Source organism: Heliconius melpomene, chromosome 13 (genome assembly GCF_056956725.1).
Source record: "Heliconius melpomene rosina isolate 202511_hmr_F chromosome 13, ASM5695672v1, whole genome shotgun sequence".
Taxonomy (NCBI): Eukaryota; Metazoa; Arthropoda; class Insecta; order Lepidoptera; family Nymphalidae; genus Heliconius; species Heliconius melpomene.
The window spans coordinates 11793342-11809234 of record NC_140401.1 but is presented as its reverse complement, the minus strand read 5'-3'; the positions used below and the strand labels follow the sequence as shown (position 1 = coordinate 11809234).

Genomic DNA, 15893 nt, shown 5'->3' with positions numbered 1-15893 from the left:
CCCCTTATATGCACCCTTAGGGGGAGAATTCTAGAAAACGATGAAACACGTGTTCAATTAAATACTTTTAAAAATCTAAATTTCAAATTTTATAAAAATCGGTGCCGATTTAATTTTTTTTCCATACAAACTTTGAACCCCTATTTCACCCCTTCAGGGTAAAAAATTTTCAAAATCCCTTCTTAGTGGATGTCCAGATTACGAAAGTAAACATCTGTCCAAATTTTACGTTTCTACGCACAGCGGTTACGGCTGTGCGTGCGTCTTACCTCAGTCAGTGAGGACAAGTCCTTTTATATATATAGATAACAGTCGAGTCCCAGCCTTGCTGATATTATCATTACAAATAGAATCCCGTTTGACAGGTAATACTGTTGAGCCAATAATTTATTTGATAAGTTAATACTTAAATCGAAGTCGATATTTTGTTGGCGTTAACGTTAATGTTGTTTGAAAGCTTAATCTATTAAGGAATTTGAATAATAAACAAGTAAGAAATTATATATTATAAGTACATCTAAGTATGTTCCTTATTATTTTTATATATTTTCTACCAGCTGTATCCCGGATAGCAGGAGAGGAAGAGGGAAACAAGTGTTTAGACACTCCCCCACATTGGGCATTCACCCCTAGTTTGAAATTCGAACGCACAACCGTCGCGTTTACAGTCAGACGCTGTTCTACCGGGCCACGACAACCTCAGTATAACAATTATACCATACAATATTGTTTTCCCCAATTCTCACTCAAAACGCGTAGGATAATTACTTTCCAAGTATTTGTAATTGCTCCTAAAAGCTCTTCAGTTCAAGCACACGGAATTTTCCTGAAATTTTACTCGGTTTTATGAATTATTTGGCATTTCTCGATAATATTTTTGGGTTGTAAAACAACTTATTTTAAGTAAACTTACTAATTTCATACAAAACAATTGCGTATGCACTCGTGCAAATTTAAATTAGTTAAATTTGTCAAATTTTATAAGTTGTACTTATAAAAGTTGTACTTAAATTGGTACGGAACCTTCGATGAGCAAGTTCAATTCGCACTTGGTCGGTGTTTTAGTCTCATTGCCTATAAAAAGACTTATTCTCTAATGTATCCTGAATTAATTTACAACTTTTTACCTGAATACTCAACGTTCTCCATTTTTCACTCAAAACTTTGCAATTTGAGTGGTGGAACTCAACGCCGCTTTCGTTGGCCAAATTAGGAAAAAGGTTAATTAATTAGAATAGGGATAGAACCCACAGCCATCGAAAAAAAAATAATAGTTTCCATTATTTCGCATATTTATATTACTATAACGTACAACCAAAACATCTCATCTACCAATATTAAGCAAAATAAATTAAACCTACATTCCAATTTACTTACAAAACACAAAGAAACTAGGGAAAAAAGGATATACAGACAAGGTCAGGGCCCTGTTTATGCACGAAGGTCATGGGCACCGATCGATAGGGATGCTGCGAACGAGATGGAAGATACGTCAGATCGTATAGGAGGAAACAAGCTGTAATACATCGCTGGAGAGACATTGAGTGGAAAATTGTATTGATAGGTAATTTGTTATGAAAGTAATTAGTGACAGAGTGATCTGACTCTCTTTTTTTTGTTCTGTGTAAATTTCACTAGGTCCCCTACCTAGTCTTGAGATACTATGTTCCGCTTTTACTACCCATTTTTTAAGAATTTATTGAGTGGGGGAACTCAACGCCGCGCTTTGTGTTGTTATCAAAGCGAGAAAAATGGAGTTATGAAAGTAATTGATTCCCTCGCGAGATATCTGCTACGCAAAGATGCGAAATGTAAGTATAAAAAATAAAGCTATGAAAATGATGTAGGCGCCGTTTGCTCGAGCTCACATTTTCAATCTCTCATCTAATGGAGTGCCTCTTATAATATGTATAAGGCCTAATACGTAAATGTGAATATGAAATTATTGTACTGAATGAATGAAATGTTTGTATGCTACCCGGTAACACCTACAGCAAGGAGGGCAGAGGGAACCTAGTGTTAAAACAGTCCGCTGACCACCAGTTATTAAAATATTGCAAATTAAGTGACTAACTCGGTTTTAGAGAGAAAAAAAAATTAATTTCTCCGAGTGGGGAATCAAACCCACAATCGTAGGGATTATAGTAGGACACCGTGTAAAGGCGGTTTCGAAAACACATAGTTACAGGTTTGTAATTTCAACGACAAAATACATTTAAAAGTTTTGCTTTTACATAAAAAAAAATAAGTTGTGCGTTCAAACACATTAAACACTTATTAAATTAATATTCGAAACGCACTTTTATAGACATTATTCTCTGATAATAATCTATTGTCGTCATAGTATCTTATCAAAATTGATCAATCATAAATTACTACGATAACACTCTTTATCATAGCTATGTCCATGTATTTAATATCTATTAGTTTATCGCTTATTAATATAATATATTCTATGGTAGGGTAGACAAATAGAACTTAGCTGTTAACACATTTATTTCCTGTATGTACGTTTAGTGAAGAAACGATTTTGTTTTTTTTCTAGCTTCGCGTTGTATCTCGCAAATAGTAAGGAAGGCAAAGAGAACCTGGAAACCTTATGTTAAGATACTCCATTCCGATAAAGAAACCTCCATTTCTCACCTTTCGTTCTATATTATCTACACCAATATCATAAAGCTGAAGAGTACGTTCTGTTGAACCGTGAACATACAAATCTTGGAATTGATTTGAATTAATAAGGCTATGTTACACAATTGTTTAGATGTATCCAACAGTACCAGTGATCAAAGTTAAATCAGCCATTTAAAATATGTCATTTGAGTTTGACAACGTGGGCAAAGCCCCAGCTCTTTATTTGAATGTTATTCAAATAAAGACAGGACATAGAAGTCATATTGAAAATTGAATATTATATATAAAACTTGAATATTTTAACTTTTAATTTCTAATTTACTGTTATCAGTTACGTTATTACGTAAATAACTGATAAGAACAGTCCAAACATTTGTACACATCTTCATGCCTTATCTATAATAGCCAATACGGTACTTGAGTTAAGCTTAAAATAGTTATCTAACACTACTTGAAATTATTTGTTAAAGGTGTGTTATTTTCATACTAAATGAATAATATTATTTATTATTTATCCCGCATATAGCAAAGTAGGCAGATGGAACCTAGTTGTAGGGTGGGTGGGGAACGGATGCTCTTTTCTCTCATTTTCCAAACATTGCGCATTGAGAAGCAGAATTCAACGCCATGCTTTGTTTTCTTACCAGTACGAGCAAAAGGTTAGTAAATATAATTATCTATTATATATTGGGAATCGAATCCATAACCATCACGTTTATGAACAGACTATGCCACGGCGCCACGACGGTCTTTTAAAACAAGATTTTTACAAAAATTACAATTTTAGAAAATAACATAGTTTAAATGCGCTTGTATCGATTCAGTACCCGCGTACTGGGAGTCAAGGTCTGTGAAATAGGTCACGGCTATGGAATTATACGGTAAGTGCATTTGACATTCCCGAACATTGTTGTTACTGAAACTTCTTATGCCTAGTTGGTAAGAGATCGTCGTGGTGCAGCGGAAGGGCGTCTGGCTGTAGACGCGGCGATTATGTGTTCGATTCCTAAGCAGGAGAATTAATCATTTCCTCGCTCTTGTAACAAAACAGTGATGAGTTATCTCTCACACTACAATTTCGCGAAAAAATTGAATATACGCAACCTTTGGCAGAGTTTTTGTTTGTTAACGATAGATACCATTCTTTCCGATAAATTAAGTGTTTAAACATATTTTAATAAATTTATCATTAAAATTTCGTATTTTTATATATTAGACTATCAACTGATATCACAATTATTACATACGTACTTTCATTATAATTAACGTAATACAGTTCCTTAGGATAATATCTTAAAATATCTTTATTAACTTAAGTTATAAAACCTTTTTTAAGTTATATAATATAATAAATTTACATAATTTACCTACAACCATATAACAAGATCATTTAAAATCAAATTAGGCCAGTGTCAAAGGAAACGACGATCGTTTTCAAAGTAGAAGTACATTCTGATACAAAGCAATTAGGAAAATAATAGGTTTTAAAGTACGACGAGAATATAAATTGGCCTTTATATTAAGTGGACATTTTGTTAGAGCACCTGGTGCTGGAGCTTTAAATAATATGATAAAGCGGAAAGCTTCTTGGCCCAAGTTTCGTCGTTAACAAAGAGCTGTTTCATGCTGTTTACTGCAAAACAGTTAAGTAGGAAGAACCTGGAGTTAAAACACTCCGTTCTCCGTTGGCAAAGCGTGTATAGAAATAATTCATTCCACCGAGAGGAAATCGAACTCACAACTACAGCGTTTACAAAGTTGCCGCAGTACGCCGCCGTGCTACGACAGCCTTTGCACTTGATATGGTTGATAATTTTTGTTTATTATATTTATGCATCATCCATATTATGCTAATTAGCATTTTTAGCATTTTATCTTTTATCTGTTTGGACCTGGAAAAATATGAACCAACATAAGCCGAACTTGCCAAGCGGGAAAAGCGTAAAGCTACTTTATTTTGCTATATTATTTCCTTTAAAAATACAAGTTTGTTATAAAGTTAACGCAACTTATACCATAAACAATAAACAAAATATAGAGCAAAATCAATGAAAATGTTTCATCCCAACATTCTACTAATAACTATATACTAGTCTCTAAATAGTAGAAATCGTTAATCTCATTGGTCACACGCGACTGAGAATTTATTATGAAATTAATCAGTTTAATGAAATTTTAAAGTCACGCATAACTCGGAGCACGCCACGCCTGGTAATGGATTCAATTTAGCGTAGAGCAAACATGTTGTCAAGATTTGTATAAATTATAATAATTTTTTAAACAAAATTTAATATTCTAAGCTTATAATAATCTAAGTTAATAATTTAAGTTTAATAAGTTACCTAGCTTAACTGTAACTTGTAAAGTGCTAATAAAGTAATTAGTGACACAACTTTTTTAGAAGATTAAGACGAAATATAAAAAAAAGATATTTTTTTTTAAATATATACTTTTTTTTTGGTGGGCGGTATTATAACGCCGTGATTAATAAAAGCATGCAGAGGGAACCTAATGTTATGACACTTCGTTCCTCACTTTCCGCCCAATTTTAAAACATTGCGTTTTGAGTGGTAGTACAATACGCTTTGTCATGTTACTAGAGGGAGCAAATGAAAATAACTTATTCCCTCAATGGGAATCGAACCCACAATGGTCACGCCTACAGGCAGTATCGTTAGATAATTTCAAAAGAAAAAAAAAGTAATATACCTATATGTAGAAGACATAATAGACAATACAGATAAATACATTTGCGTGAAGATACGTCTAATGAAACTTGTTGATATTAATAATTATGAATGTCTTTAATTAGACACGCAAATCGTTTAGTGGCATGCCTATAATCTACACAGTGGACAGCACCTATAGTAGACGTATAGTACAGTGTCTAACTATCAACGCGATGGTTGTAGGTTCGATTCCCACTCGGGATAAGTCATTTTGTTTTTAAATAGAGATTGAATTTACAACTATCATGTATAGAGCCAGATATTAACCACAATGCTACAATAGAGTCCGATATTTGTAGATACGTTACATTTACATAAAACATTTATTACTAAGAACCACGTAAAAACAATTAAGCAGATTAGTGAAGCCTTACAACAGTTGATTTAATCAATAATAATTATACTTCTACGTGATATTACATGTAGAGTATTATATAATGTACTAACTACGCCCGCAAATTGATATTGTTGCGAGTTTAAGAGGTAAAATGGAAAATCATGTTTTCCCCCCTTCTAAGTCCTTTCTAAGTCAACCCCATCTCTTTTCGTATTTCGGGGTAACTAAAAATAATAAAAAAAAACTGAGTGCGCGACTGTAACAGCGATAGGTTATGCGTTTGATTTTCACTCGATCTGGTCGCCGGCTCTGGAGGCCTTAAATTCTGCCACAAGTAGCGTTAAGATGACTTTTATTTTCTTTTTCAGCTTCACGCTGTATCCCGCATGTAGCAAAGTAGACAGAGGAGCTTAGTGTTAAGACAAGACGCTTTCCATTTTCCGTCCATTCTAGTCCAAAATTTTATCATAATATTTACAAACGTTTCCCCCAAGAGAAAAACTAACTCACAACATCGCAGGCGTCACACACTTATCAAACACTCTACGACGGCATATTTATACTAATATTTCTTTTATATTTGAAGTAATACCAAAACATAGTTATTTATTCAAGTGTTCACTCACTAACGGCCTCCATACCGAGTTCAAAGCGTTTATAGTTTAACATAAAATATGTATGTAGGGCAATACGTTTTGCCCACGTCTATTATAAACACGTTGTTTTTTGTTTAGAAAATAATCGAATGCTCGATCATGTATTTTCTTTACCTTCACGCTGTATCCCGCACTTACCATGGTAAGCAGAGGGAATCTATTATTAAGTCCTAACTTTTCGCCCGATTTCCGAGACATTACGTGTTGAGTGCCGGGTTTTGTCTTGTTACCACAGTGAAGAATTGATAATGATTCACTCCTCTAAGTGGGATTCGACCCCACAATCGTCGCGTTTACAATCACATGTTATACCGCTGCGCAATAACGATCTTGATCATCACATCTCAGATCGTTTTCATTTTAATCGTATAATTTTAAGAACAGTTCAAGTCTCATCAAAGTCGGTTCTGTACTTTTTGGAGATATGAGAATTCACTTAGGTATATCTTAAGCAGCTAGGCAGGGAAGGCAGAGGAAACCTAGATTTAATTACTCGCGTGTATTTTTTCTCTCCTTATGGTGATCAAATCTACAACCATCGAGTTTAGTCAAAATGTCCTGCAAACTAAAACTTAATTCATCTTTTAACTTAAATTGAAATATTTCTAGAGCACAAAAACACAGATGAGGTTTCAGAATAATTTACAATTCAAATAAATTCACTATTATAACGGTCCGCAAACATTCGGTTCTGTTACAACTGTTATTTGCAATTATGTGAAAATTATTTCATTAAACTTTATTTACAGTCTACTGATTATTTTATTTGTGCTTTACTTTTGAGACTGCGTGTTGAGTAGCGCAACTCAACGCCGCGTTTTGTCTTGCTACCTAGGAGCTAGATAGGAGAAAAAATAATTAATTATCTCTAGTGAGTATCGAATCTACATTTTTTTGGTAATTTAAGATTTCTTGCATGCACGTATGCCATGATGGTGCGTCTTAGATTCAAAAAAATAATTTGGTCTGTGGAGGTCCATCCACTCGGGTAAATAATGAAAGCGTTGAGTTTGTTACGAATTTGGGCGGAAAGCAGAAAACGGAGAAAATTGACACTACTTACCTTAAAAAAAGGATAGATGTATTTATAGAACAAAAGACATTAACATATATTAGGCACCGTCAGTAATCCGGCATGAAGGACAAAATTAATACTGACTCGTGACTGTATCATCAAGCTTAATAGCTTGTTTTATATTCACGTTACACGTAATGAGATTTATTTTTACGTAGAACAGTACCTCTGTTTTAAACAGAGCGTGAATTCTACGGTTTAATTTAATAATCGCGAAAATTATACGCATATTTACTTTTCGTTTTTATATGTATATGATAATATATATGTACGAGGCCAGTCGTAGCACAGGGGCACAAAGTGACTATAAACGCGACAGTGGGTTCGATCTCCACTTGAACAAAATAAATATTTATTTAAATTTATATTTTCATTGTGTTCCACCACTCAACTCACAATGCCTAGAATAATTCGGCAGAAATTGAAAAACGTAGTGTTAGTGCGAACATTAGTTTCCCTCTGCCTACTCTGCCATATGCGGGATACAGCGTGAAACGGATTTGATTTTTTTTTAATTTGTATCAATGGGGTCATGGTGGCACAGGAGCACAAGCATGAACTGTAATCGTTTGGATTGTGGGTTCGATTCCCACTTTTAGGAAAGTAATATTTAATATTCTCATTTCCTCGCTGTGATAACAATGCAAAGCGCGGCATTGAGTGCCGTCACTCAACACGCAATAAAAAATAAAATAAATTTATATACAAAACGTAATTATAGTAATACTAACCCGCTAGTTTAGGGGTTTGTTTCGACACCGGCTGCCATGGTTACGGCGACCCCGCCACTATCTGAAATCAAATATATAGATATGTATAAGTATAATGTATAAATGTACACATATATTTATTACTTTAGATCTTAGTAAGTGAAGTATTCGTTTATATTATTCTAATATATCTTCTACATTTTGCGGAAGAGGTAGTCGCTAATAAGTTGGTATATGTGGCACCTGGGCAGGGGCACGTGCGACTGTAAGCACGACATATTCGATGTCCTCTCTAGTGTCTTAATAGGAACGAAGTGTATTAATATTCCGTTCCCAGGTACTTTAAAGACTGACACAGAGACTATATTATAAATATGAATTCTCTACTATAATACTTAAATTATGTTAGCAATGTTTTTCAATTTGAGAGTATTTATTTCTATTATTTTTTTTGAAAATGTTTCTTATAAAGATGTTTAAAGAAATATAAGAACAAAATAAACCTGCCAGTCTTATATAATAATATTGTACTGTTCTTCATTATATATGTAAGTACTGTTAGTCAAACGGGAGGCGGTACTTTTTACGGGTCGTTATTTTAATGCTTAATTTAAAATTCAGATGGAGATAGCTCTAAATCTAGATTTTTCCTCGTTGAATAATTTATACAGCTTTTCATACATTAACGTTATTTACTTTGCTAATTATAGAGAAAAAAGGTAATGACATTTTATTACATGTATCGTAATATAGTTAAAAAATATATAACGTTTAAAATATTATTTAATCAATTAGACTTTTGCAAGCAGTTTCGAATTGTGAAATGGACATATGTAACACTACCATCGATTTGGAAGACAGTTCTGCCTTGTAGAGAGCAGGTAACAAATTTAACAGTTGCTCTTTTCAATATCAATTTTACAATTTAATTAATATATTTATTATTAATAAGGCTGGTAGCTATTCAGAAAAAATATTATTATTATTAATAAGGCTGGTAGCTATTCAGAAAAAATAAAAGACTAAATTGTTAAATTAAGTAATGATTAAGAAGCTTTTGAAGGATAAATAAGATAAAGCTTTATAAAACTTACTTCACTTTGGACAGAAATTGATAACAGAAACAAAAGATTAAAGGGGCTTAACGTTTGCTTTGAATAGGTACAGAATTAAAGCCCCGTTTCGCGTTACGAATGAAGAATTACGTCGTGTTGCTCAAGATACTGAAGCACGGTTTGTGAAATCTAGTATTTATAGAAATGGTAGTGGGCTAGACTAAGTCTAATATAGCGATATTGCATACATTTAAATAAGATTGTTTGTATTTTATATGGCAGCGTAGGCAGAGGTAATCTCTGATGTTAAGATAATCCGTACTCCACTTGCCGCACAATTTTCGAGACATTGCCTGTTGAGTGGCGAAACACAATGCCACGGTTTGCTTTTTTAACAGAGTGAGGAAATGGAATTCCTTCAGTGAGATTCAAACTCACAACTGTCGCGTTTTAAGTTAAACTCTATGCCTCTGCCCCAAGACTACCTCGTTCGTTCTAAATTTATTAGATTATAAAAAAATCAAATTTAAAACAAGGCACCACAATTTAAGAGATATTGAGATAAAATAAAGTTGAAAAAAAAACGTTTGAAATAAAGCAACAGCAATAATGATTCTTGACAGGTCCCAGAGCGTCATAAAAATAAACAGAATGGAGACCGTCGGGGATGCTGTAATCTTAAATTCTAATCTCGAGAGATTTCATTATATTTGATAAAAAAAAAAACAAAAAACCCGCGAAGTAATTGAAGGTTGAATTCGAATTAATTTCTAAACCATTGATATACAAATTCAAGTGGTGGGACAAGAGCCCTACAAAATTGAATTAATATTAATGCTTTTGTAAAGTTTTGGAGATTTTTGAATGTAAACATACATTTAAATATAATTATGTTTTGTAGCTTCACTGTAAATCCCGTATATAGAAGAGTAGGCAGAAGGAACCTAACTTTGAAACAGTTCCGCGCTATCCGCCTAATTTTTGAGATATTGCGTTTTTAGGTAGTGGCGGAACTCAATGATGCGCTTGTCTTATTACCAAAGCGAAGAAATGAAAATAATTCATTTCCACGTATGGAAATTGAACCCGTGGCTTTTACACTCGTATGCTGTGCCGCTTCAATTATTATACTTCTTATATATTTTGGAACGAAGTTCCTTACGGCAGGCTTGGAAGGGATAGGGATTCGGCTGCGTGACCGAACTGAAAAAAATGTGATAGTAAAACCGTAAGAAAAATGTATTTAGACATTACAGACGAGTAGTGTATAATACCTTTCTCTTTCTCCCTCTTTCTTTTTTTAGTTGATAATTTGAATTACGATGTTTTTTTATTTAAAGTAATTTATTATTTCCTAAAATACTGAATTTCCTAAATACTTTCTTGTTGTTAAATAAAAACTAATCAGCAAAATTTAAGAGAAAAATCAAGAAAACCTACATAAAATTGAGCATGACTTTTTTGCAATTTGTGTCGATTCTACATTAGCCGAAGGAACTTCGTCCCTACCTGGTGTCCCACGACACCACATTATATTTTTTTTATATTAATGGTCTCATTTCAAGAATTTGAACTAACCTGTACCTAATATAGTTAGCATATAAGTACGCGACAATAGCGTGGGCTACAAAAAATGAGCAATTAAATAAAAAACGAACAATAGACCTTGACCTTAACGATAGAAATCAAAACAATATTGAACTATTCATTGAAATACTTTATAACGATAACATAACAACAATATAAACATTATAAAGATATGTTAAATAGTCACGACACATTTTTTTTATTACTACGCATCTACGATATAGTACATATATTCTAAAACTATGCACAGAGAAATTAAACTTAAGAGCGTTCTCTCTTCAAGTTCTCAATTTGGACCAATAGTTCCTAAAATTCGAGCGTTCAAGCAAATTCTTTAACTTTATAGTATTAAGTATTGTTTCAAATATTCGAAAATTGACCACACGACCCCCAAGTAAGTACAACCAGGCACTACTCCTACTAGGTAGACACCTATATAGACGTACATAAAAGTTCATTGACTTGTAAAAAAACGAAGAACCTTGATCTCACATAACGCTATTGTGTTCCGATGATTGCACATTTCTTTCATAATGATCTCATCATATAAATATTATATATCTTTTTGCTTCTTAGTTAAAACAATTGTGTATTTAAATACTACTTACTCAGTAATATAATTATATTTTTTAGCTTCACACTTTATCCCGCATTTGCAAGGAATCTGGGAACCTACTGTTAAGTAAGACACTTCCGTTATCCACTTTCCGCCGAATTCTTTCAATTTGTTAAAAATTTTCAATCAACAAGTGTGAATTAATGAGTTAAAATTAAGTGAACTCTACGATATAATATATGTAATACACTCAGCATGTAATGTCTAAATGGGCGGAAAGTGGGAGATATAATAAGATTTTTCATATTTTAAAAGGAACTCTAACCGGGTTTAACGCGTTAATTTGAATATAATACATTTTTGGAATACTTTTTCGCTTTAAAATCTTTTAATTTAAATCTCACCTTTGCATGTATGTTTTATCTGCAAATTGATTTAGACGGCTTCTTTGCTATTCCTCATTACTTCAACATTAAAGTAATATAATCGTGAACTGCATGAAATGAACTGTTTTATTTTATCCTATTTATTACTAAAATCAACATGCAACATAATAATATTAGTCTGATTTTCTACGCGTATTTTCAAAAAAGCAAATGAAACAAATAAGAACTAAACGTGATGATTGTGGATACAAATCTTATTTGGGGTAATATTGGACCTGCTTGCTGATAAGATTAAGTTCTGCTACTCTCGTAAGAAAAAGCGCGACATTGGCTTACCTAACTCAACACGCAATATCTCTAGGTTTGGGACCAGTTCTTCCATCAGAACGAAGTGTCTTAACACTAGATTCTCTCTGTCTATCCTGCTATATGCGGGAATACAGTGTGAGGCTGTGTTTCTTCCATCTTTTACCGCATAAACCAAAACAATAATCATTGTTTACATCACATCGTTCCACAAATCTACTTCTTTTACCAAAAACTCGTTTGGCCACACGCACGGAGGCTACACACAAGGTAAACAGTAATTCAGTTAAGCTTATTATGTTTTTAACAATGGCCGAGTGTTACGACACTCGAGTTGTGTAATATTGTAATATTTCGCGACGTCCGTGGGAATAAGGGCACGTTCATTATTATATTGAAATTTGACATATATTGCTATTATTCTTATGAATTATAATTGTTAGTTATATAATGTTTGTTAATGTTGTGAATATATATTTTGTTATAGTAATTATAGATAGACTAAAAGCCGTTTATTTTGTGTATGGAAGATTTATTTAAATTTTAAATAAAAAAAATATTCGCTTTGATTTCATCTTACATGATTTAAAGATAAATATAATAAAATAGTTGGAAGTTATCACCAAAAGAATATACTTAATAATCGAAACGAACTCCTACAATAGTAAAAAAATAACAATTAACAGTGGATTTATCGAAACCGAAGCAGAACGTGATTCTAATTTAAATTTTATCATTGAGCGTTCAATTTGTTCTCGCTTTACGAAGAATATAAAGCATTGATTTATAGATGCCTAATAAATCTTTCGATTTCGAAGTCATTTAACAAAGTTACGGTCCTTAAAAAAGCGGACCAAGTGCGAGTCGGACTCGCGCACGAAATGCCCCGTAGTTTAATTTATAAAAACGGCAAAAAATCACGTTTATTCAAGCCCCCTTAAATATTTATTATATTCTATTTTATACTATTTTTCGTTATAGCGGCAACAGAAGCGGCATGTGAAAATTTCAATTGTCTATCACGATTTTTGAGATACAGCCTGGTGACAGACAGACAGCGAAGGGTTAGTAATAATGACCTATTTTACCTTTTGGGTAACCGGGACTACGCGGCGCAGAACGCTGAAAGAGTCGGAGTGTAGGGAAGCACTAATAGAATTCTCGAAATTCCTACTGCAATGGAAAAAAGCGTCATTTTCCATTATGTGTCTCAAAGGAACCGACGACCAGTAGAGCTATAAGAAGTTTTCACAAGCAGATTATCTTTTATTCCAACCATATTACTCAGCAAAATCTTGGTTCACTACAGCGTAAGCTCCATTCGGTTCAATGAGTGCGTTAGCTAATTCAAAAGCATCAATATTGATATACTACCGTTACTAAAACTGAGTTTCTGAGTGCTTTGCAAATGTAAAGAGTAATAGAAAATGGATTTCAAGCCAATTGTGTTGGTAGTAAAATATTTTATAGTGACCGTTTAGTTTAGGCTTATTTTATATCTTTTTTTAACTTAATGTAATTTCCGGCACGCATTAGGATAGGCAGAGGGAACCTAGTGTTAAGACACTCTTTTTCCCATTTTCCGCTGATTTCTACGCGACGATAAAAGCCAAAAAATATATATTGAATCTACTAATACCACATCCAATTTTAAGCGCTATAAAAACACATATATGCAGTAGTCTGTGGTTACGGGTCAAGTATTCGAAACATTTTTCCGGTTTCCAAAAATGTATGAGTTTCATTTAAAATCTGTAATAATCGTAGAAATCAAAAATCTTATTATATAAACAGAAATCTCAATCCCATGTATATTATTAATAATAGTTTAATATTGTTGTTTAATATTGTTGTGTTTAATATTGATTTTAAAGCGATTGCTAAAACTAAACAACCGCCATTCACACATACCATGTGGTCACCAAAAATAGATTCACGGTGTTATTATGGTGGAGATAGTCGATTAAATTAATAAGAATGTATGTATTACTTTTTTTCGTATATTTTAGGTAGGTACCTACTAATAAACAAAATAATATAATTAAATAATATTCAGCTTTATGCTGTATCCTCCACACACCAGGGTAAGCAGAGGGAACCTAGTGTTAAGACACTCCGTTAACATAGCTGGATTCGAACCCGCGCCTCTCAGAAACTGTCCGAGTGACTTACCCTCAAGACAAATAAAGATAAAAACCACTTTATATTCCATCTAAGTATTAGGATAATAATATGAAACAGAAATGGAAGAAGGCACGCATCAAGATGCGTTGTGACTGTGAGCGACGCGTGACGGTGCGTTTCACTGACATCTCGTATATCACGTAGTGTTGAGGCCTTGGACGTAAATCACGTAATAGACTTGTTTTGCTATTAACATTTTATTATCTATATTTCTATACTTAGTTTTATTAAGCAAAGTATGTTCGGTTAAATGCGATAATATCAGGAATGGGTCATGGTTCCAATTCAATAATGAATATATTAGTGGTCTTAGTCCTAAACTACCAGTTAACTGAACAAGTTAACTTTTTTGAATTTGAATGAATTTTTCATTTAATTTTAGGGAGGATTTACACTATTCCTAGAGCTGGGTCGTTTTAGGTCCGATCTCATATCTCTTGCATGAAATATTATAATATTCTTATATGCATAATTGGACCGGAGCTTGACCGGGACGATAGTGTGAATACTCTCATTGTTTCTCATGTAAGAATATTTTTAACTCACTGAGATCGGAACAAGAACGAACCGCGATTAGCGCTATAGTGTCAATTCTCCCTTTAAAACAAAAATTATTAAAAAAACTTTGAACCTAATATCATCACACAAAGTACAAGGTTTCGCCAACCACTGTGCCATAGGCTGAACATCCAATGTAAGAATCAGAAATATTATAGACACGCAGTGCACCGAGCCGTGACAGTACCTTTCTGTCATCTCGACCGTCACTGAGAGCGCTGGCTTTCAAGAGCTTGGTCATTTGATACTGATGATTCTAAGTATAATCTCTATTCGTATGTTATTATAACAGATCTCGCATGAGCACAAGCGTGCCACTGTCAATGCGACGGTTGAGGGTTCGATTCCCACTTGTGGGAATGAAATGTTTAATATTTTTATTTCCTCGCTTTGGTAACTTTTTTACAAATTAGACGCTAAGTTAGACAATAACATGTCGGTAGTAATAGTCCTATAGGAAGTTACAACAAGTTCAGAAGACAGTTCTGTTAACATGCATAAATGTATTCATATATAAATAAATCAATTTCAACATCAACTTTGCTTAATGATTTCTTATCCAAAAGTTATTTTCCAACTTAGACACTTATAAACGTACGACATTAAAAAGTTTTATTTATATATGTTAATAAGAGACGAGAATGAAATAGGTCGGGAAGGGAGCGTCTATTTGCGGAAGCTGGAATGCGACGGATCACCATGAGCGCTGAGTGGAGCCCAGTTCTTTATTTTGGAAGTTTTAAGAAGGATCTATTAAAATCTATTAAAAATAGATATTTAACAAGATATTTTTTAGATTTTATATAATAGCTTTATAATATAGCTTTTAAGTATCGGTCATTTGATCTTTGTGGCATTTGGCAAATTTAAGGCAACCTCTCCCTAGTTTAGCCTATTTGTACCTAAAACCTGTGAACCTACGTAATGTCGGGAAAGTTAAAATATTTAAAAAATAATTTTGGTCCATGTGGAAATTGAACCTACTCTCTCATGCCGCCATAGTATTAAGTAAGGAATTCACCAACTGTCCCAGTCTTTCTGATATAATTCTAATATTCATAGCAAATAAGGAAACAATATTAACATAAAATTATAAATTCAGTATAATACCCTATCTAAG

The 15893-nt window shown here is 33.2% G+C and overlaps 1 protein-coding gene across 1 annotated transcript in view; it reads right to left on the bottom strand.

Annotated features, from left to right (window-relative positions):
* Positions 1-15893, bottom strand: part of LOC146532980 (uncharacterized) — a 109075-nt gene that overhangs the window by 45339 nt on the left and 47843 nt on the right. Inside the window, exon 2 of the mRNA XM_085196436.1 lies at positions 8163-8223. The gene's annotated coding sequence lies outside the window, so the exon portion shown is untranslated. The remainder of the gene's footprint in view (positions 1-8162; positions 8224-15893) is intronic.